The following is a 21,516-nucleotide window of genomic DNA, read 5'->3' as shown; positions in this document are numbered from 1 at the left end:
TCCACCCCATGTGAAAGGGGCCTTACTGTCATGGTTACAGCAACTTGCGGAACAGGAAGTGAAGGTAAATATGCAAGGAATACAGCCTGCAGTACAAAGTTTGAGATGGATTCTAGCCTTCCTCTGGAAAATTGTGTACTTAGTGGTAATTTTTCCTTTCCTTGCACATAAGTCGCATGGCAGCATACTCATGGGTAAGCACTGCTCCTCTTACCTCATAGGCCCGACTACCCTATAAGTTTAAGCCCCACCCAGCCACCAGTGGGACTCCTATGTTGCCATACCAGGAAATGTGCCAGGAAATATTACCAACAAGCAGCATACACTTGAAATGTAGCAATTAAACAAGGGAGGGTGATGCAGAAAAAATATATTAGTCATTTTCCAAAGCTTAAGACTGTATAACCACTCTCCCGACCTGGACCATTGTCAGAAATGCTAGATTCACCTAATAATGGGACATGATGGTGCCATACGATACCCATGTTCGATACCCATGTTTCTGTCCTGCAGGGATTTTCTGGGAAAACACCTTTATGGCCTGGCCTTGATGATGAAACTGCTCTGGTAGAGTGTGCTGTAGGGCCCACTGGAAGATTGACCCCCTTTGTTGACATAGGCTTTTTGGATTGTCTTCATGACTTAAGTTACTGTGATCATTACAGAAACCGTATTCCCTGTTCAAGTGCCAAGAAAAATCATGAATCGGCTACAAACATGTGTTTATGTTGTTTTCAATATGCACTCTGGGAACCATGACTCCTCTAGCACTTGTGGAAGTAACTAGTATATTAAAGGAAAAATCTGTAATCGAATGCATGCCTCGAGTTGCATTAAAAGGAGTTCTTAACCTTCCCCAGCTAATCCAGAATTTAAAAAAAATCCAGAATTAAAAAAAAAAAAAAAAAAATTCAAATGAACCATTTAATTTCTCATTAAAGCCACAAACATTGCAAAACTTTTTTTTTCTTTCAAATGTTGGGTAAACTTGTAATACTTGGTATAACTGGTGGTGTTTGCAATTCAGGATGTCACAGGTAAGTATTTGTTTCCCATACTGGCCATATGAGCATGTGACTCCACTAAACTATTCCTTTTTTTTTTTTTTTTGCTGCTTTTAAAGCAGTCATTTGAGGGAGTTTCAAGAATTACCTATCTGTACCATAAATAATGCATTGTCTGATTAAATTCCGCAAACTTTATCCTTTCCTAAATAAGGCAAATACAAAACTCTCCAGGTCTTTTTATAGGGCTGGAGAAAAAGTACAAAGTGTTTTATCATTAAGACTGTTCCCTCTAAGGAAAATACACGCTTCCCTCGAGCTTTACTGTTCCAATTGAGGAATAATTCCCAGCACAATTGCTTCTCTGGCAGCCCACTCAGCGGACTGCAAGCCAAACTATTTTCTATCATTTTAACTCATTCTTTTAATGGAAGTACTTTCAAGCATAGACATGTTGAATAGTTGTCTGCTGGTCCCTGAAACCTGTCACAATGAAAAATACTCTAACAAAGACCCGTAAAGCTGTATTAAACCCCCAGTGTTAACTTTTAGGCTTTAGGCTTCACACTGGGCATTTAGCCCCGATGCATGAGTCTCTGGCATTTTGGTGTGGGCAGAAGGCACAGGCACACTGTCCAGCCCCGCTGTCTGCAACCTGTAAAAATCTATGAGAGGCTGAAAGATATTGCAGATGGAGAGGGATGGACTGTGCACTAAGAAATCGTATGCGCCCAGGGACGAAAGCCCAGAACTCAGACTGCTTGCATTCCAGGCAATCGTCCGTGGGCGCATACTGCCCTAAACATTAGTACCGTTCAGTGCCCAGCAGCTTTCAGCACCAAAAGGCTGGGATTCCATAAATTGAGGACAACTTGTTGGGGGTTAATTTACTAAAACTGGGGAGTGCAAAATCAGGTGCAGCTCTGCATAGAAACCAATCGGCCTGCAGGCTTTTTGTCAGAACTTAACCGCTTAAGGCTTGCCTCCTGCACATATACGTCGGCAGAATGGCATGGCTGGGCACAAGCACATACCTGTACGTTGCTCTTTAAGTGCCCAGCCGCGAGTCAGGATCACGCTGCCGCTGGTGCGCCCCTGACCTGGTCCTGAGCTCCGTGGCCGTGGGACCAACGGAAGCGATCGCCGCTGGTGTCCCGCGATCAGGTCACAGAGCTGAAGAACGAGGAGAGGTCTGTGTAAACAAACCTCTCCCCATGCTTCCTACTGAGCCTGTCACTGATAGTCTGTTATAGGGAAAGACAATCAGTGACGTCAGACGCCAAGCCACGCCCCCTAGTTTAAAAAAAACACACTTAACCCCTCCCTGCCCCCTAGTGGTTAACTCCTTCACTGCCAGTGTCATTTACACAGGAATCAGTGCATTTAAATTACTTTGCTGTATAAATGACAGTGATAAATAAATGGCACTAATTGCTGTATAAATGACAATGGTCCCAAAAATGTGTCAAAAATGTCCGATGTGTCCGCCATAATGTTGCAGTCACAATAAAAATCGCTGAACGCCATTACTAGTAAAAAAAAAAATATTAATAAAAATGCTATAAAACTATCCCCCATTTTGTAAACGCTATAACTTTTGCGCAAACCAATCAATAATCGCTAATTGCGATTTTTTTTTTTAACCAAAAATATTTTATTATAGCAAAAAGTAAAAAATATTGCATTTTTTTCAAAATTGTCACTCTATTTTTGTTTATAGTGCAAAAAATAAAAACCGCAGAGGTGATCAAATACCACCAAAAGAAAGCTTTATTTGTGGGAAAAAAAGGACGCCAATTTTGTTTGGGAGCCACGTCGCATGACCACGCAAATTGTCAGTTAAAGTGCCGAATTGCAAAAAAGGGGCCTGGTCCTTTGGCTGCAAATTGGTCCGGGGCTTAAGTGGTTAATTGAGCAAGCCAAAGTTAGAAGCTGATTGGCTATCATGCACAGCTGCACCAGATTTAGTAAATGAACCTCGTTGAGTGCATTAAAAAAACATTCTCCAGTAAACTGTTTTGTTAAAATTATTTAATGCTGCTGACTCCTGCTCTCTCATTGCTGCTTCCCTGAACTTCCAATCTTCACAGAAAAGAGTGGATAGTGCAGCTTGAAAACAGTGTGCGTGATTGAAGGAGGGAGGAGCAGTGGTGTGCCTTGCCATCCTAAGACATGTAGTTGTGTGTGTCTTTTGATTTGCACAGTGTAGGGAGACATGACTTTAATCCCTGCATGTAAGGGTGGCTTCAGGAGCAATGAGCTACCCTGAAAAAGGAAACCTTGGGCACGGCACCAGCCTAAACTGAAACATAGGCACAGATTAATAGATAAAGAGGCTGCGTACACAGTAAGTGATTACATCGGCTTCTGAAACTTTACTTCTATAAAAATCTGGACATTTTTTGTCAGTCTAGGACTGTTCTTGTGCAGGTCTCTGCAAGTCTGGGATTTCTTGGGACAGAGATGAGCAATTGACAGGGCCACATGCTGGTGAAATCTAGTACTACAACATGACCTGAAATGATGTGCCGTGGATACAATTCTATTACTGCTTTTCCTTTACTGTAAAGAAACAAAGAAACAAGTGTATTGATGTAGGACCTCTATGTAACGGGGACGGTTGCCTAAAAGTACTTTTGAGGGGATATTGTTTGTACCATAGAGAACATCTGATATCTGTAATTTTTGACAGACATGGAAGGTTATCTGATGAGTGATGGAAGACCTAACTGAAAACAAAAAACTGTGAGCATTATTTCCAATGCCTTTATTGTCTCTGCATCCAAACACAGAGAGCAGTGCAGTAGCAGCACCTAACGTTATAGAAACAACTATGTTGTGGTAGAGTGAAAATGAGAACAGGTGTAACTAGGTATACAAAGGTAAAAAATAAAATGCTTAGAACTTCTTGTATGGCTGACATATACAGAATTGTTAAAACAAGACATATTTTGTAGCAGATCCTTAATCACTTGCTTACTGGGCACTTAAACCCCCCACCTATCCAGACCAATTTTCAGCGCTGTCGCACTTTGAATGACAATTACACGGTCATATAGCACTGTAACTAAATGAAATTTTTATAATTTTTTCCCCCAAATAGAGCTTTCTTTTGGTGGTATTTGATCACCTGTGAGATTTTTATTTTTTTTTTATTTTTTTTTTTTATAAAAATTAAAAAGACTGAATTAAAAATAAAAAAATGCTTTTGTTTTAAAATTTTATAACGGGTAATTTTTGTCTGTCATTGATGTACGCTGATGAGGCAGCACTTCTAGGTGGCATTGATAGGTGGCACTTGTGGGCATCGATAGGTGGCACTTGTGGGCATTAATGGGTGGCACTTGTGGGCACTGTTGGTCGGTATAAATGAAGCATAATTGCCTCTTCCTCTTAGGGACCAATGTCCCTTTAAGATAAGCCGGTGATCGTCTTTTTTTTTTCTCCTCCGCTGTCAGCGTGAGGAGAAAAAAAAACGATCACTGAGCTTTTGTTTACATCATGTGATCAGCTGTCATTGGCTGACAGCTGATCACATGGTAAGGGGTCAGGACCAGCCCCTTACTCAGATCGGTGATCACCCGTGTCTTGGTGACTCGGTGATCACAGCACGCTCCGGAGCGTGCACAGGGGAGGCCGTCATATGATGGCCTCCAGAAAACTCACATTCGCTCTGTGGCCGTCATTCGGCCATATCGCGGATGTTAGGTAGTTAAGGCTATACACATTGATTTTGTATAAATATTCTTTCTTTCTTGTAGCCAGGACCAAAAAAACACACATTTTCTAAAAATTATTTAATTAACAGGGAGTTTTAGGCTGCCTACAACATGTTGCTTCCAAGACGGTTTACAGAGTTCAGTAGCTGAAGCTGACATTTACAGAAAAAATATTTTTATTGGCTTTTTCAAAGGATGTACATTTTATAAATCTAACAAGGTGAACTAACACTGAAAATATCATTCTGACAGCCAGTGCAATTGATACCAAAACATAGTTTTAATGAGATGTATAATTCAGTGATGCAGCATTGGCTGGCAATAGTCATAAAGCAACCTGTTTAGAACAATAATAAATAAGACATTAAAGACAAATTATGTCAGAATATAAACTGAATTATGTTTAATGGACGTTGATGGTGATTTGTCTAAAATCTATGTACTGGCTTCCACATAAATATTTCCCTGTCAAGGTAAGCCTAAATTATATATGGTGGTACGTAGTGGTGAGTTGTAGTGGGGCAAGAAAATTTCATGTAAGAACGGAGGGTTTTGAATATCAAGAGAGAAAAGGCGAAACAAGTCAAATCAGAGAAATGAGTTGTCACCTATGGGATCCTTTGCATCTGATGTTTCAGTCAGACAATGCAAACCTCAAAGCAGGCAGCTACTGCTGTGCTGTTTTTTTTTTTAAAGTAACTCTTTGTGTCTTAGGATTCCTTTGTCATGTATTTAATGTTCATATGTGTATGCATGTGTGTGCATGTGTATGAAGAATCTATTTAAATCGAAAACATTTAAAAACTGGTACAAACCCATAATAGTTATCTTTAACTCCAAAGTTAGAGCCTGAAATGTATATTAAATAATAGGGTTTCCTCTTCAACATGCATGTTATATGTCATTTGTGTTCAGTACAGTTTCATGTTGTAGGTTTTAGGCATATATTACACACGCTAGGCAAGGCTGGCTACTTCAGAAGGCCCTGCTTGTCTCTGCCAGTATAGAGGCTTGTTGGTAATGGAGAAATGACGAATTGCCTAAATTGCATGGACTGGCAGGTTATGATGTGTGAGCTGTGAAGTTGTTACTTTTAACACTGAGCATATGCTTATTAGAACACATACTGGAACGTCTTGCTGGGCAAGTGCTTTTATGCTATTAATACACCAAAAATGTTGCGCTTTCTTAATAGATAAGCACGGGACCTTTTTGTTTCATCACTAACATTCTGTGAATGTTAAGCTATATTTATACTACGCCTTGGTTTAACATATAGCAAACTAAAGCCCAGTGATTTTTCTAATTTCAGTATTTTTAATGCAATAAATTGAATCCTATTGGTAGATCTTGACGTCCGCCAGAATATGCATATATACAGAGCATGTAAATATATGCTACTGAAAATATATTAATTTCTCCTGAATTCTGTCCAGGTTAGAAATATTAATTAATTCATCTGAAATACCCAACAACCCGATTAGCGCATTATTGACAGCAGGGCAGGACTTAGGGTGGTGGGGGCCCCTGGGCTTGAGTCACTTTCGGGGGCCCTACCTTCTATACATTACCATATTTATCGGCGTATAACACGCGCCGGCGTATAACACGCACACCAAGTTTAGGAGGGAATTTTAAGGAAAAAAAACTTTTACGAAGGATGTTTAAGGAAAAAAACTTAAAAACGTAAACTTTAAACGCCCATCAATGCAGCCTTATCAGTGTCCATCTGCAGCCTTGCCCATCCATCTGCAGCCTTGCCCCAGTGTTATTTGCAGCCTTGTCATTGCAGTCTTGAAATTTAAAAATGGCGCCGCCGAGATAGAGTCCTATGTATCGCGGCGGCTCTCGGGTCCTCTTGGCGGCTCTTGGCAGCTCTCGGCAGCGCTTGGGTCCTCTCGCAGTCCCGAGTGGAGCCAAGAGTAGCCGAGTGTGCTCAGCTCACAGTCACACCTAGTCCCTGTGTTATGTCCATCATAGGGCAGGACTGGGCGTGACTGTGAGCGGAGCCGAGCCGAGTACACTCGGCTGTGTATCTTGGCGGGGCCCCCTATTGGGTGGGGCCCATGGGCTTGAGCCCAGTCAAGCCCAATGGTAAGTCCTGCCCTGATTGACAGATCATATTTATCACAGTGCTGGGAGAGGGAGGACTAGAGTTATGTGAATTGTGGCATCCCCAACATCTCTGCCAGTATGGACACGTCTCGCTTGTTATGCAGATACTTGATTGAGGCACATCACCATCTAGTGGCGGAAAAGGGCAAGCACAGCTCATTCATACTGTATTAAATGCTGGGGATGCAATGTTTAATTGTGTGGTATGACTCTATACATGCAGAAATTGTGTCTACAGAAGGAGGGGGAGCCACACATACACTACATGCCAGATTTTTTTGATTCTCCTGTTTGTTAGAATGTTGAAGAAAAGTGTTTCACACTAAAAAGGTGGTTGATTGGTGTTTTGCCAAGGGGACGGTTTACTTGCAAATGGTACAGACTGGAGTTTCTGTTTAATATATAACAGTTTTTGTGCTTCTGGGGATGGGGTCAGCAGGGAGACGAACTTCATATATGGTGGTCCTGCCCCCGCCTAGTGGGCTTCTGGTTTAGGGTATTTGGACTTCTGTTTACTCTCTTCCACATGCCCACCCTCAAAAAGACGCCAAATTGGCCTTGCTCCATTGTCCGATCCCAGGCCTTTTCTCCTATAAACAGAAATTGGCCACCTATTTATTCATTGCAGCCAAACGGACAATAGCTAGGGCTTGGAGGAAGCCGGCGCTCTCGTTCCTCTCCTACTCCGCTTCTTTTCTCACTTCTTATTCTCCTCTCACTTCCTGCTTTTGGATTTATTTCTCCCGATTTTTGTGGACAGTTTACACCCAAATCCCTAACACTTTGTGTTGACCCTCGGCTTAGACCAGAGGGTTGTTATGGTTCGATAGTTCCTCTTATAAAACTTGTTTAATATGCGTGTCCTATATTGCAATCTTATGCTCACTGCTCATAACTCCTGCGCGGGATTATTAGAACTATATAAGTTTTTGGTTTATTTCAATAAAAAATATTGTACCAGAAATATATTTTGTTTTAATCATTGCCCGAGGCCCTCCTATATCTGTTCATATGTATTAAAAAATAAAAAATTAAAATCTTACAAATAAACAAGCTTATGAAAGCATGCTATTTATGTATAGCAATGTTTAACAACATTTAACCACTTGCCGCCCGCCCTATAGCAAATAGACGGTGGCAAAGTGGTTGCATAATCCTGACCGGACGTCATATGACGTGATCAGGATTATGAGCCGCTGCGCGCCCCCAGGGGCGCGCATCTCGGCGATCGTTGTTGCGGGGTGTCAGTCTGACACCCGGCAACTACGATCTCGGTAAAGAGTCTCCGACGTAGACTCTTTACCACGTGATCAGCCGTGTCCAATCACGGCTGATCACAGTGTAAATAGGAAAAGCCGGTGATCGGCTTTTCCTCACTCGCGTCTGTCAGACGCGAGTAGAGGAGAGCCGATCGGCTGCTCCTCTGACAGGGGGGGTCTGTGCTGATCGATTATCAGCACAGCCCCCCCGAGGATGCCCACACTGGACCACCAGGGACGCCACCAGACCACCAGGGAGGCCAAGGACAAGGTATGCCACCCTAGACCACCAGGGATTCCAGTCAGTGCCCATAATGGATGCCAATCAGTGCCCACAATGGGCATCACTGATTGGCATGCGTTATTGATTGGCACTGATTGGCATCCATTAGTACAATATATTATAATACAATGCCGCCTATCAGTTCCCACCTGTGCCGCCTATCAGTGCCTACCCATGCCCACCTGTGCCGCCTACCCATCCCCACCTGTGCCGCCTACCCATGCCCACCTGTGCCGCCTAACCCATGCCCACCTGTGCCAACTATCCATGCCCATCCATGCCAATCCGTGCCAATTTGTGCCACCTATCAGTGCCCATCCGTGTCGCCCATCAGTACCACCCATCAGTGCCGCCTATCAGTGCCACATATCGGTGTCCATCAATGCCACCTCATCAGTGCCACTTCATTGGTGCCACCTCATCGGTGCCCATCAGTGCCGCCTTATCATTGCCCATCAGTGTAACCCCATCAGTGCCCATCAGTGAAGGAGAAAACTTACTTATTTGCAAAGTTTTGAAACTGAAACAAAAAAAAAAACATTTTTTTTTTTTTTTAATTTTCGGTATTTTTTTATTTGTTTAGCAAAAAATAAAAACCGCAGAGGTGATCAAATACCACCAAAAGAAAGCTCTATTTGTGGGAAAAAAATGATAAAAATTTCATTTGGGTACAGTGTAGCATGACCGCGCAATTGTCATTCAAAGTGCGACAGCGCTGAAAGCTCAAAATTGGTCTGGGCAGGAAGGAGTTTAAGTGCCCGGTATTGAAGTGGTTAAACACTTTTTTTTAGTAGACATTTAAGTCACGTGTATTTAGCGTTTTTTTTAAGCTCCTAGAAGCTGTTATGAGCATTTTTTTTTTTGCTCCTAGAAGCTAAATAGTGTTATCCTATGTGTCCATGCACACTACTCTGGGCTATTAGCATTTTTTGAGCTTCAGTGTCTAGGAGCAGGAACAAAAAAATTGTTTTTGTAGAGTTTCTTTCTGCAGAAAAGTTGAATGCTCCTAACTGCTTCTAAAAGTTTCTAAAATGCTACTAACAGCTTTTTTTTTTTTCACACATTTTTGATGGACGCTGAGCTGACGGACGACAGGTCCATCTCTGCACACTGTGCAGGGAAGGACCTGTCAGAGCCCCGCTCTCCTCTATAGGGGAACCATAGGTGTGTGCAGCCTATTGCATTAGGGTGTGCACCCCAAATAGAGCTGCATAATTAATCGTCAAGAATCATTATCGCAATCTTGACTAAAGTGTTTCACAATTCTTTCTATGCAAAGAATTCTCTCTGCTCTTCTGAAGCCACAACCATCAAAAGAAAGGAAGAGAAAAAACGGGTAGTCTGCCAATAATCAAAACATTCTTTAGGCCCTTTCACACGGGACGAATCCGTAATGATCCACTTCCTCAGCGGGGATCACCCTGTGCAGGTAGCGCCCTGTCAGCTCTCCGCTCTCCTCTATTGGGATCGGATGTACACGGACTGTCTGTCCGTGTTCATCCGATCCGCTCTGCAGACGGATAGAAAAATAGGATTTTCCTGTCTGCAGAATCGGACCATTGCGGAGACGGATGATATTGGGTGTCAGCGGATGTTCATCCACAGACATCCGCTATCCCATAGGGATGCATGTATGTCCCTATTTCATTCGCAAATGGATGGATGAAATACGGACATACATTCCGCATGTGTGAAAGGGGCCTTATCAGTTGAACTTAAGTATAAACATTGTAACAACTTGTCAATGGAATAGACTTTGTGTGCAAGTGAAAAAGTTTAAACACTTAAACACTAAACTTTTCTGACATTTGTTGGCTTCAAGTTAAAATCATTTTTTTTTTGCTAGAAAAGTACTTAGAACCTATATATATATATATATATATATATATATATATATATATATATATATATATATATAGCTGGAACTATAGAAGTAGCATCAGAAAATTCAGCCGCCTACCTGCTCACTCCGCAATTAGTGGCTGCACTCACAAGCGTTAAACACAGCCAACTAATTAATAGTCCCACTCGCAGAGTAGCAGCGCTGCCATTGTTCATTACCAGAGGTGCCGAAATAGAGATCCTGCACATTCTACTGGCAAAAAAGTCCCAGGATGTGTTGGATGTGCCTGGGCATTAGTGTGTGCCCAGGCACACCCAGCACACCCCGTGTGCATGCCTATGAGAAGAACGGATGAAAATGGACCGCTTGTCCGTTTTTTTTATCCGATCCACCAGACGGATAGAAAATAGGGTTTCCATCCGTCTGCATTTGCGGATCGGATGCCAGCGGTGACACGCTGAAAAACTGGCAGGTCGATCCGAACGGTCCGTATGTGTGAAAGGGGCGCTGCTGGTAAACATTTAGGAGCAGTTGGGAGGTTTTTTTTTATCTGACCCTGAACTCTCCTCTGTTATCTTATCAGTAGTTGAGGCAGTTGAGTTTAGAAGCTTTTTTTGGAAAGCGAATAAATGTGTTCAGGACGGATGTTCAAAGGCATTTGAAAGGCCAAATGTCTGTAACGGCTTGTAAACGCGGTAACTCGCTTTTTAGCCACATTTTGTTTACAGGCATTTTTAATGGAGATACATTTTTGACTATTTAAAAAAATAATTTAAACGTGGCAAAACGGACGTTTTTAAGCGATGTTTACTATCTGTCAAATTAAATCATTCAGGGGAGGTTTTAAAACCTTTTAATGTACTGCAAAAACGCTAATAAAATGCTAATGCTCCTAACTGCTCCTAAAAGCTTCTAAATGCTTCTAAAAGCTACTAAAATAAAAAGCGGGCATAAAAATGTTTTTTCCAGCTTTTTTTGTGCTTATGAAAAACGCTAGTGTGCATGGAGCTTAAATGTCAGATAAAAATAAGTGTCACGCAACACAATACTCACTCAGATATCAATACAACGTATGTATAAACTCATGCGTTTAAGTGCATAAAGATGTGTGATAAATAAATTACTGTAAGAAAAATACAGTGCCTTGAAAAAGTATTTGCACCCCTTGAAATTGTCCACATTTTGTCATGTTACAACCAAATCTCTAGATGTGCAAAGCTGGTAGAGACCTACCCAACAATATTGACTCGGGGGGGCTGAATACAAATCCACACCACACACTTCAGATATTTATGTGTAAAAAAAATTGAAAACCATTTATCATTTTCCTTCCATTTCACAATTATGTGCCACTTTGTGCTGGTCTATCACATAAAACCCCAATAAAATAAATTTTTGGTTGTAACATGACAAAATGTGGAAGGGGGAATGAATACTTTTTCATGGCACTGTAAATACATGTGTTGTTATCTGAATGAGTATTGTGTTGCACGACACTTTTTTTTTTTTATCTGATATTTGCTGAGGGTGTGGGAATATACACTTCAGTGTAAGCTGCAACTTTTTATGTTTTTTGTTTGTTTGAATTTCTCATATTGTTACTGGTAGTTTAACACAAAGAGAGAATTGTGCAGAAAATTGCTCTTGATCATTTTTCCAAGTGTAAAGTATAGTGCATTAGTAAAGCTTTGTTTTTTCTAATACTAAACATATTATACTTATCTACTGTGTGCACTAGTATTGCAGCTACGATCCTCCTCTTTTCTGGTCCCCTTCCGGCACTCCTGGCTCCTCCTCTTCAATGAATGTCCCTATAGGGGCACTTGTGCAGGCTCGTTCCCTGAGACATCCTGTTTGCGTCTATAGACACAGACACAGGGCTTGGCCCACGACCCCCAATCCCTTATCACAGAATGTGATTGACATCAGCGGGTGCCAATGGCTGGATTGAGATTGGGCTCAGGTAAGTATAAGGGGCGGCTGGAATGGGAGTTTGGGATCATTTAACCTGCCTTGAAAAATATCAACATTAACATAAGGAGCTATAACTGTAGGAATCAGACACCTGAGAAGCGAGAAAAGAGACATATTAATTACGGTAGTATAACCTAAATCCCATGGCCCCTCATTCCCACTTTTAGCAACAAAATTTCAGGAAGCATCCTAAATGATCTATTTGTGATCCCACCCTAGGGTGAATGAAAAATTGGACAACAACCGGAGAAAAAAAGAAGAAAGACTTTTCCACTCCATAATGTCCCATCGAACTCAAGGGCTGTCTTTTTCTTCATTTTCAAGGGGGTCTGCTTTTGAGCCTGGCGTTGCTTCTGGTGGAGCGCCACACTGGGGGAGGAGGACTCTGCGCGGGCTTGGTGGCAGGTGATCTAGGTTGGAAGGAGCGGGAGAGTTTCTCTGGATCCACGGATATAAGTCCCAGTTTTTTCAGCAGGACTTCATCCTCTGGGAATGTGGAGAAAGAGTGTTCCTTGTTGTGGAATGTAAAATTCAGTCGAAAAGGGAAGGCCCAGTAGTATTTAATATTTTGGGCTATCGGGGGCTGTAGCAAAGGTTTTAAAGCTCTGTGCTTCTGAATAGTAGCTGGTGAAATGTCAGTGAAGATCTAGATTTTGTGGTCCCGCAGTTGCAGGTCAGCTATTTCTCTGGCTCCGTTCATGACTTGCTCTTTGACCGCGTAATAATGAGGCTTCACTATAATGTCCCTTGGCAGTCCATCATTCCAGGGCACCGTCGGGGCCCTGTGAACTCTATCCAGTTCCATCTTGTGGGAAGGTATGTCAGGAATTTGATGGTTAATAAGTTCTTTTATGATAGCTTCGGGATCAAGAAAGGATTCTAGGATGCCACGAACAGGTCGTCAATCTTATTTAGCACATCGTCCAATCTCTTATGTATGCCCTCAATACATTCAGTGTTTTGATTGGTTCTGGTAATTGTGTCTTCCAGTGTGTTCTCTATTGTTCCTATGTGGAAGCCCAGCTCCTGAAATTCATGTTTAAGATCAGAGGTTATGCCTTTGCTTGCTTTTTCAAGCCCTTGTTCTAACAGGTTTGAAAACCTTGCCAACAGGATGGGGTTCCCTGAATATTCTTTCGGTGGCGGTGCTATGGCCTGGGAGTGTGGGAGAGGGGTCAAACCATTCTCTGTGCTTTCCTAGCTAGCAAACTCACATAGTGCCCTATCCATGTCTGACTGTGAAGAGAACATGTCCCTATCTGGGGACATAGATGCAGCCTGGGAAGCATTGGGACTGAAATCTTTCAATGGGCTCTGTCCATGGATATTTAGTGCCCGATTCTGTGTCTCTGGCTGCAGCCCCTGTGTGTGCTTTGGGGCCGCCGCTGCCGTCATTTTGGACATGTGGCCTGTTCCTATGAGTGTGTTTGTGGGCAGGTATGTTTTTTTTTTTTTCTAGGCTTACTCTTGCCTTTCCACCGAGTGGGGGAGGCGGCAGGAATCCGGCCGGGTGTGTTGCAGCTGCGTGGGGGGTTGCTTGCTGCTCCGGCGGTGTCTGTCCGTCCGGCGGGCAGTGGAGCTGGGGCCTTCTCACTGCCTCCGTCCGCGGGCTGCTATGGAGGTGTTTGTGGGCTGTCTCCCGGTCCTCCACCGGGATAGCAGTGCTGCTGGGGTCCAGTCAGGTGTGTTACGATCACGGGCGGGATGGTTAACTGCTCTGGCGGGGTTTAGCAGTCCAGCGGGGAGTGAAGCTGGAGTCTCAAACCGTTGCCAACTCCAGCTGCGCACATGCGTCTAGGACCCAAAATTTTGATGTTTTGTTCCCCAAGCCATATAGTTATCAGTTTTGCCTTTATGGCATTGTGCTCTATGATTCTGGAATAGACATTGTTTGTCACCAAACTGTTCTTGGATGGTTGGGAGAAGTTGCTCTCGGAGGATGTTTTGTACCATTCTTTATTCGTGGCTGTGTTCGTAGGCAAAATTGTGAGTGAGCCCACTCCCTTGGCTGAGAAGCAACCTCACACATGAATAGTCCCAGGATGCTTTACTGCTGGCATGACACAGGACTGATGGTAGCACTCACCTTTTCTTCTCCGGACAAGGCTTTTTTCTGGATGCCCCAACAATCAGAAAGGGGATTCATCAGAGAAACCGACTTTACTAAAGTCCCCAGCAGTCCAATCCCTGTACCTTTTTGCAGAATATCAGTCTGTCCCTGATGATTTTCCTGGAGTGGCTTTTTGTCTGCTCTTCTTGACACCAGACTATCCCCCAAAAGTCTTCGCCTCACTGTGCATGCAGATGCACTCACACCTGTCTGCTGGCATTGCCGGGCAAGCTCAGCACTGGTGGTGCCCCGATCCTGCAGCTAAATCAGCTGTAGGAGACGGTCCTGTCGCTTGCTGGACTTTCTTGGGCACCCTGAAGCCTTCTTCACAACAATTGAACTTCTCTCCTTAAAGTTCTTGATGATATGGTAAATGGCTGATTTAAGTGCAATCTTAGTAGAAGCAATATCCTTGCCATGAATCCCTTTCTGTGCAAAGCAACGATGAATGCACGTTTCCTTGCGGGTAACCATGGTTAAGAGAGGAAGAACAATGATTTCAAGTGCCACCCTTCTTTTAAAGCTTCCAGTCTGTTATTCTAACTCAATCAGCATTACAGAGTGATTTCCAGCCTTGTCCTCCTCCACACTGACACCTGTGTTAACGGGAGAGTCACTGACATGATGTCAGCTGGTCCTTTTGTGGCAGGACTGAAATGCAGTGGAAATGTTTTTTGGGGATTAAGTTCATTTCTATGGCAAAGAGGGACTTTGCAATTAATTGAAATTCATCTGATCACTCTTCCTAACATTCTGGAGTATATGCAAATTGCCATCATAAAAACCAAGGCAGCAGACTTTGTGAAAAGAATAGATTTTTGTGCCATTCTCAAAACCTTTGGCCAGGGCTGCATATTCAAAAGTCTGAAATGAAGACAGGCTTATCAACCTCGTAAGTTTCATTCAAGTGAGGCTTTTTAGTGATATCCAGTACCTGAACGTGAGGTGTGTGACGGAACCGCTCGGGCACCTCAACTAGATGCTTCCTTCTACCAACCAGCACTTCCTGCCCTCCAAACCATTCTGAGCAGATTGAGAGCTAATACCAGCCCTTTTTACCCCAAGCATCGTACACAGATCAGATGTAAGGTAAAATACAAAAGGAAGACTTTTTATTGAAACTCAGATACTTTATACCCCACAGGAGGACACCCCTCTCTCCTGATTATTTTACCCTAACAATACAAACTGTAACCAGAAACATAGTTAACAGGTGCTAATTAACTAGTCACCAGCCTAGGTGACTCAATGCCCACCTCCTTAAATGTTGTGATTAATCAGATATCCCCTCTTTAAGTCAGACTTGCCAGCATTGAGCTTACACTGTACACTACACATGATCATAAGTTCAACATCCCAACAGTAGTTTGCTAGCAGACAATAGGTGAGTTAATTGGCACAATTAACATTGGGTGAAAGACAGGTGGATTGAGCTGATGAGATTAACATCTGCTATGAGTCCCATAGTGTGGAGCAGTCATTGCTGGAAATGTGGCATCTAGGCCCTTAACATGGATCACGGGCCTAGACTCCCAGAGTTTGTGTGTTCTGGGGAGAATCAGAAACAAGACCACTCCAGGGATCCCCCCTCCCAAAGAGTAGTGTTCCCTTAAATGCCAGGGCCCATAGTCAGTGGGTAAGAGGCTTGCTCCCAGTCCTCTCCAAAAGCCCCTGTCCTGGTTAGGTCTGTCACAAGGTGAAATATCTGCTATCTCTTCAAGGGACACAGAAAGCAATGGATATCAGACAGACTAGTACCATTTAACCAAAAGCACCCAAAGCTACTTTGGCTGGTGTTTTCAATTCTAAAAATGTCTATCCTCCAGTATAAGATTTTGCTGAGCAATTAAGGATGGTAGAATATTCCTGGCAAACAATCACAACTCTGACTTTAGTAAATTGCCAAAAGGCAAATATCTGGGTGTTAGAGGTAAACCACATCATCAATACGGTCTGTATTTTGATTAGTTTTTTACTTTCCCTCAATTAAAATGTTTATAATTCAGAAGTAATGCATATACTGCTTCCTTATGCAATGTACAGAATATAGAACAGATAGGACTAGCTACAAGCTTATTTTCAGAACCAGCTTTGGAAATGTGGTTGATTCAATCTGTTGTGAGCAATTTGGTCCTAGAGAATAGAACATAACAGCATTTGGCTGTCCTTGATTTTGGATGTGTGGGAGGAATGTTATTATCATACTTTTTTTTTACAGTATATAGGTGGGAGGAAGATGCCCATCGGGGACTGTTCATGACTGTCCTCCAGTGATTCAGAGCAAGTCTGTGGACTGGTAATGTGATTTGTTAGTTTTTCTATCAACCAAAGTTATTATTTTCTAAAGATGAGATTTATAAAAAGTTATTGCAACAATATGTAACTAGTAAACCTCATAGAAGCACCAGTGGTATGTGGGAGGACTGTAGGAGTGATAAACTACAAAGTAAACTCATAGAGGGAAAAACAGGGTAGTGAGGGGGGAATGGAGACAAAGCAAAAAAAAAATAAAGCATCATTATCCAGTCTAAGACTGAGCACTGTGTATAAAGGACAGGAATTTTTGTACTAACATTGTATGCCTATAATTACCAAATGTCCTTTGGCAGTAGAGTGGCAAAAATGTGTGGATTTTAAATTTAGGGAGGTCCCGGGGGCCCCTGAGGCCTAATGGTGACCTTCAGGGTTAGGGACAACTGACATCCTACTGTACAAAGTTGATAACAAGGCATGGTGGGTGTGATGCAAGGTGGATTCATGGGCACCAGACATTTCTTGAATGTAAAGAGATTTATTGTCTTTTGAACAGAACTCTGGGAGAAGAGGGTAGGGGCCAGGACACCCTTAAGTAGTTGTAATGTTAATTGGCAGACTCCGAGACTTCTATAGGCAAACAGCCATGCAGGGAAAGGAATCCAGCAAGACACCACATCTGCACGAGTAGGATCGCTGTCTCCTATGGCAAGTCTTATAACATTTTCTAACACAAGTTGTAACAAACTTCTTTGCTTCCTCTACAATCTCCATTTGTAGATCTTCACTCAACTGAGCTCCCAGTCTCTCTCACTAGACTTGCTGATCCACTGCCACTGGATCCCTTGAGCTCTTCCAATCTTCTCACTCAGTATCTTCCTCAAGCATCACCCCCGGATCCCTGCTGGGTCCCTAGCTTGACAGATACTCCTCAAGTGTCACCCTGCTGGCCTGCTCGGTCTGTGGCTTGACACACAATACTGCTCTGCAAGCGTCACCTCCGCTGGCTGGGTCCCTGGCTTGGTGCCTGCTGAAGTTTCCCAGTTCTTCACCATCCCTGGTTGGTGAGAACACTGTTCTGGTACTTGCTTCAGGTACTCACAGTGGTCCCCAGTAACAAGGTGGTTGGTCCCTTAGTGGCGACAGCTTCCCCTCTACCTCCGACCACGACAGGTTCTCCGGCTGGCAGAATGTCACTTCTGATTGGACTGCAAGCAGTTTGTGTACAACATGATCCACAAAGGAAAGGGGAAATGGTGAGGACCACCGAGGCTTTGTGACACCTAGCTATTTTTTAAATAGTCATACACGGTAATGAAAATATAAAACAAATCTTTATTGTAAAAGATAAAATGTCACCTCTATCAGAGTAGAGGACATCACTCAACATTAAAAATACAAATGGCATTAAACATGTACAAGGCAATACAATAGAGTGAATTCCAAATAGATACTCTATTATATGTTTTGCCAAGCGGCCCGATGCGCTTCGACCAGTGTGGTCTTCTTCAAAGGATTGCCCTTGGATAGTGAAATGGAGGATTCTCTAAAGTAAACACACACAATAAGTATGCTGCATAACCAGATGTACATGTACAAATATGTAGAGGAAACTGCATATACCACAGTGGTGGTGTGTCCATTAAGGGCGCACAGGTGCTGCCCCCTGTCTTCAGTCACCCGCCTCTATGACTAATGGATAGGTTCATGCACTGCATCTTTCTATAGCTGCCGCCACCCCCTATTCAGGCGTCTGGCCCCTTTTTGGATTGTGAGCGTAGAGCATTGCACTCGCAGTTCACTCTGGTGTGTTAGAACAGCAAATGAATATTCGCTTTCCTAACACTGAACCGCCTCTCCGACAATCATGTGCGCGGGTCTGTTACCTGTCACCTGATTGACTGAAAGGACAAGCGCTACGATTGGATGCCTATCAGGAAGAGGGGAGGAGACATATGGAGGACACAGGAGTCGCTGTCTGACCTGCTGCAAGGTCTTGCTGCCGTCACCCGCATACCTGACCCGCCACCAAGACAGGGTAAGTGGTAGGCAGACGGTGAGCGGGTGGGGGGGTCACAGTGGTAGCATTTGACTGGCACAGTGGCAGCATTTGATGGAGCACGGTGGCACTATTTGATGGTCACAGTGGCACTATTTGATGGGCACAGTGGCTGCGTTTGATGGGCACAGTGGCTGCGTTTGATGGGCACAGTGGCTGCGTTTTGATGGCACAGTGGCTGCGTTTTGATGGCACAGTGGCTGCGTTTTGATGGCACAGTGGCTGCGTTTTGATGACACAGTGGCTGCATTTTGATGACACAGTGGCTGCATTTTGATGGCACAGTGAGGCTGCGTTTGATAGGCACAGTGAGGCTGCAATTGATGGGTTTTATTTTGAGAAATTTTCAGTTTGTTTACACAGCCCAAAAATTTTGAGCACCAGCCGCCACTGATATACCATAACAAGAATGCATGTAAACATAGCTGATAAAATTTACACACTGAAAATTGATCGGTGATACCGGAGATTGTCCAGAGTGGAGGTGGAGAATAGGAAAATCGCAAGATGGAAGAAAAGACTAGCAGCCCATGTTTCCCAGACGCAAGGGATAACACCCAAAAATTAAAAGCAGTATACCTAACAACACATGTATAAAAAGTATGTAAGAAATGTATATATAAATGTAAAAAAAAGTCATGTCTGCATGCAACAAAAAATGGTCATACCTTCATGGAAACATGGGGTGGTTTTATATATATATATATATATATATATATATATATATATACATAACATATATATATATAACATATATAATTCTGTTGGAAAAGGGGATATGAGTGAGAAATTGAACCAGCTTGTTCTCATGTTGAAATGCATAACTTACTAGTGTGGTAATGGGTAAATGAGTCAGTGAATCCAGGAGACAGTCCCGCTTGCAGCAACACCCCAACAGCCATCATCAACTCTGAGGGAGACAGAGACATGACAACATTTGGCCAATGCACATACAGCCATTGGCATCAAGGGGTTAAAATCCACAGCTGTGTGGAGTCATGACTGATAGGAGAGGCAATCTCTCCTCAATCGCCTGACGTCTAGTTGCCTGGATCGTTTCGCTGGATATGATGTCAAGGGCATAACCTGAAGAAGAGCACACTGGTCCAAATGCGCCAGCCCGCTTGGCAAAATGCATAATAGAGTATCCATTTGGATTCACTGTATTGTATTACCTTGTACATGTTTAATGCTATTTGTATTTTTAATGTTCAGTGATGCCCTCCACTCTGATAGAGATTACATTTTAGCTTTTTCAATAAATGCTTGTTTCATATTTTCATTACTGTGTATGACTATTTAAAAAACATTTGGGTGTCACCAAGCCCTGGTGCTCCTCACCATTTCCCTTTTCCTTTGTGGACCATGTTTTCCATTTAACATGGTTTCCTATGGAATGCGTTCTGTAGTGCAAATCTGCAAAAAGCACAAAAAATGCATAGGTGTTGTCAGGAAGATCCTGCCAGTAACATGAAAACTCCTCCTACAAGCTTTAACCAGACACTGATAGAAGTCAAAAGACTATATACTGCTGATGAGATGAAAATTTTAGCAGTTTATGTTTACAAAAATATTTGCATTTCCATGTTATGTGTACTGTGGGAGACCAGATATAGTGAATGCATGGTCCTGGGTTTAGTAACACTTTAAAAACTTTAATCTGTTGTGTGACAGGTGAAGTGATGGAGTTCTGCTTTTTTTTTTTTTCTTTTTTATGCAATCTTTAATTTACATTTTTAGTCAATACAAAACGTAAAGTAAAATCAGAAGAGATGGGGAAGAAAAGGAGATCAGCATTCACAATGCCAGAAAATGCTGGTTGAGATATCAATACAAACATTCACAGTGCAACAGCTGCAGGGTCCTCCCCTGTCCCTGTTATTCAGGGATGGTGGGGATGTGGAGCAAGAAGTGCTTTGGCGAAGGTGATAGATCAAAGTCAAGGCTGTCGGTTATGTGTTTACGAACACTGGGCAGTCCCACTACATGTGCAGGAATGTACCTCTTTGACCACATCCCCTCCAACACAGGTCTGAAATGGATGGGTAAATTCTGGCAAGGGTCGTAGGCACACAGTACCATCTCAACAACAGCTTATAATTATTTTCTTGGTACACACCGAGCTGGAGTGTGTCAAATGGTACAGGTGATGCAATTGCTCGTCAGTGAACTGAAGGTCACGCTCTCATTCTCTGATGTATAGTGTCTTAAGCTAGGGGCAGCCAATTCAAGCAATTTATAGAGGCCAAAGTCATATGGGGCAGGGGTCTTTGGCAGCCCATAAACTCTAAAAATCTGTAAGGGTAGACTTAATCTGAGCTGTGTGGCGTTGTGTGGAAACAAAATCATTAGGTTGGCGGTACCTCCAAAAATCAAAGGCGAAACTGCCATACTGCTCCCTAAGGGTAGCAAGCGAGGCCAGGGTATCGCCCTTCATGAAGCAGGAAAGGCCAACATCCCCATAGCTTACCCAGGGTCCAAAAAAGGAGAGCTTCTCCTTGGGAAGAAATCTTGGGAAGCCTCCTACTGGTGCTTGTGGTGATACGGGGGGGGGGGGGGGAATGCCTATTTAGTCTGTCCCACACTTTGAGGACATGCACAATCAATGGGGAAACCCAATCTGAAAGACCTCTATCACTCGAAGTGATCCATGGTGCGCATGACACATTTCGGCCCACAATGGTTGTTTCGAAGGGGAACCCAGCGTTTAGAGGAAATATTAAATCTCCTGTTAAAAATACGCTGCAGTGCAACCGCTCAGTAATATTGTTGAATATCGGGTATACCCAGAACCCCCCATCCATTTGTACCATTGCAATAAAGCCATGACAAGTCGGGGTCTAGTACCATTCCAGATGAATGAGGTAAAAAGGCTGCGGAGCTCAGTAAAGAAGGGC

General features: G+C 43.1%; 1 protein-coding gene across 6 annotated transcripts in view; it reads left to right on the top strand.

Annotated features, from left to right (window-relative positions):
- The window catches only part of DGKA (diacylglycerol kinase alpha), a 334,273-nt gene that overhangs the window by 102,636 nt on the left and 210,121 nt on the right, over positions 1-21,516 (top strand). The window contains exon 1 of one of the 6 annotated variants that reach the window (XM_077483427.1): positions 16,586-16,603. The exons of the other annotated variants lie outside the window; for them this stretch is intronic. The gene's annotated coding sequence lies outside the window, so the exon portion shown is untranslated. Of the gene's footprint in view, positions 1-16,585; positions 16,604-21,516 lie in introns of those variants that run through there. 6 annotated transcript variants of the gene reach the window in all.

Source organism: Lithobates pipiens, unplaced genomic scaffold (genome assembly GCF_037356315.1).
Source record: "Lithobates pipiens isolate NorthernLeopardFrog02 unplaced genomic scaffold, aLitPip1_a1.2 Scaffold_16, whole genome shotgun sequence".
Classification (NCBI taxonomy): domain Eukaryota; kingdom Metazoa; phylum Chordata; class Amphibia; order Anura; family Ranidae; genus Lithobates; species Lithobates pipiens.
The sequence above is the reverse complement of the archived record's forward strand: the minus strand, read 5'-3'. Positions and strand labels throughout refer to the sequence as shown.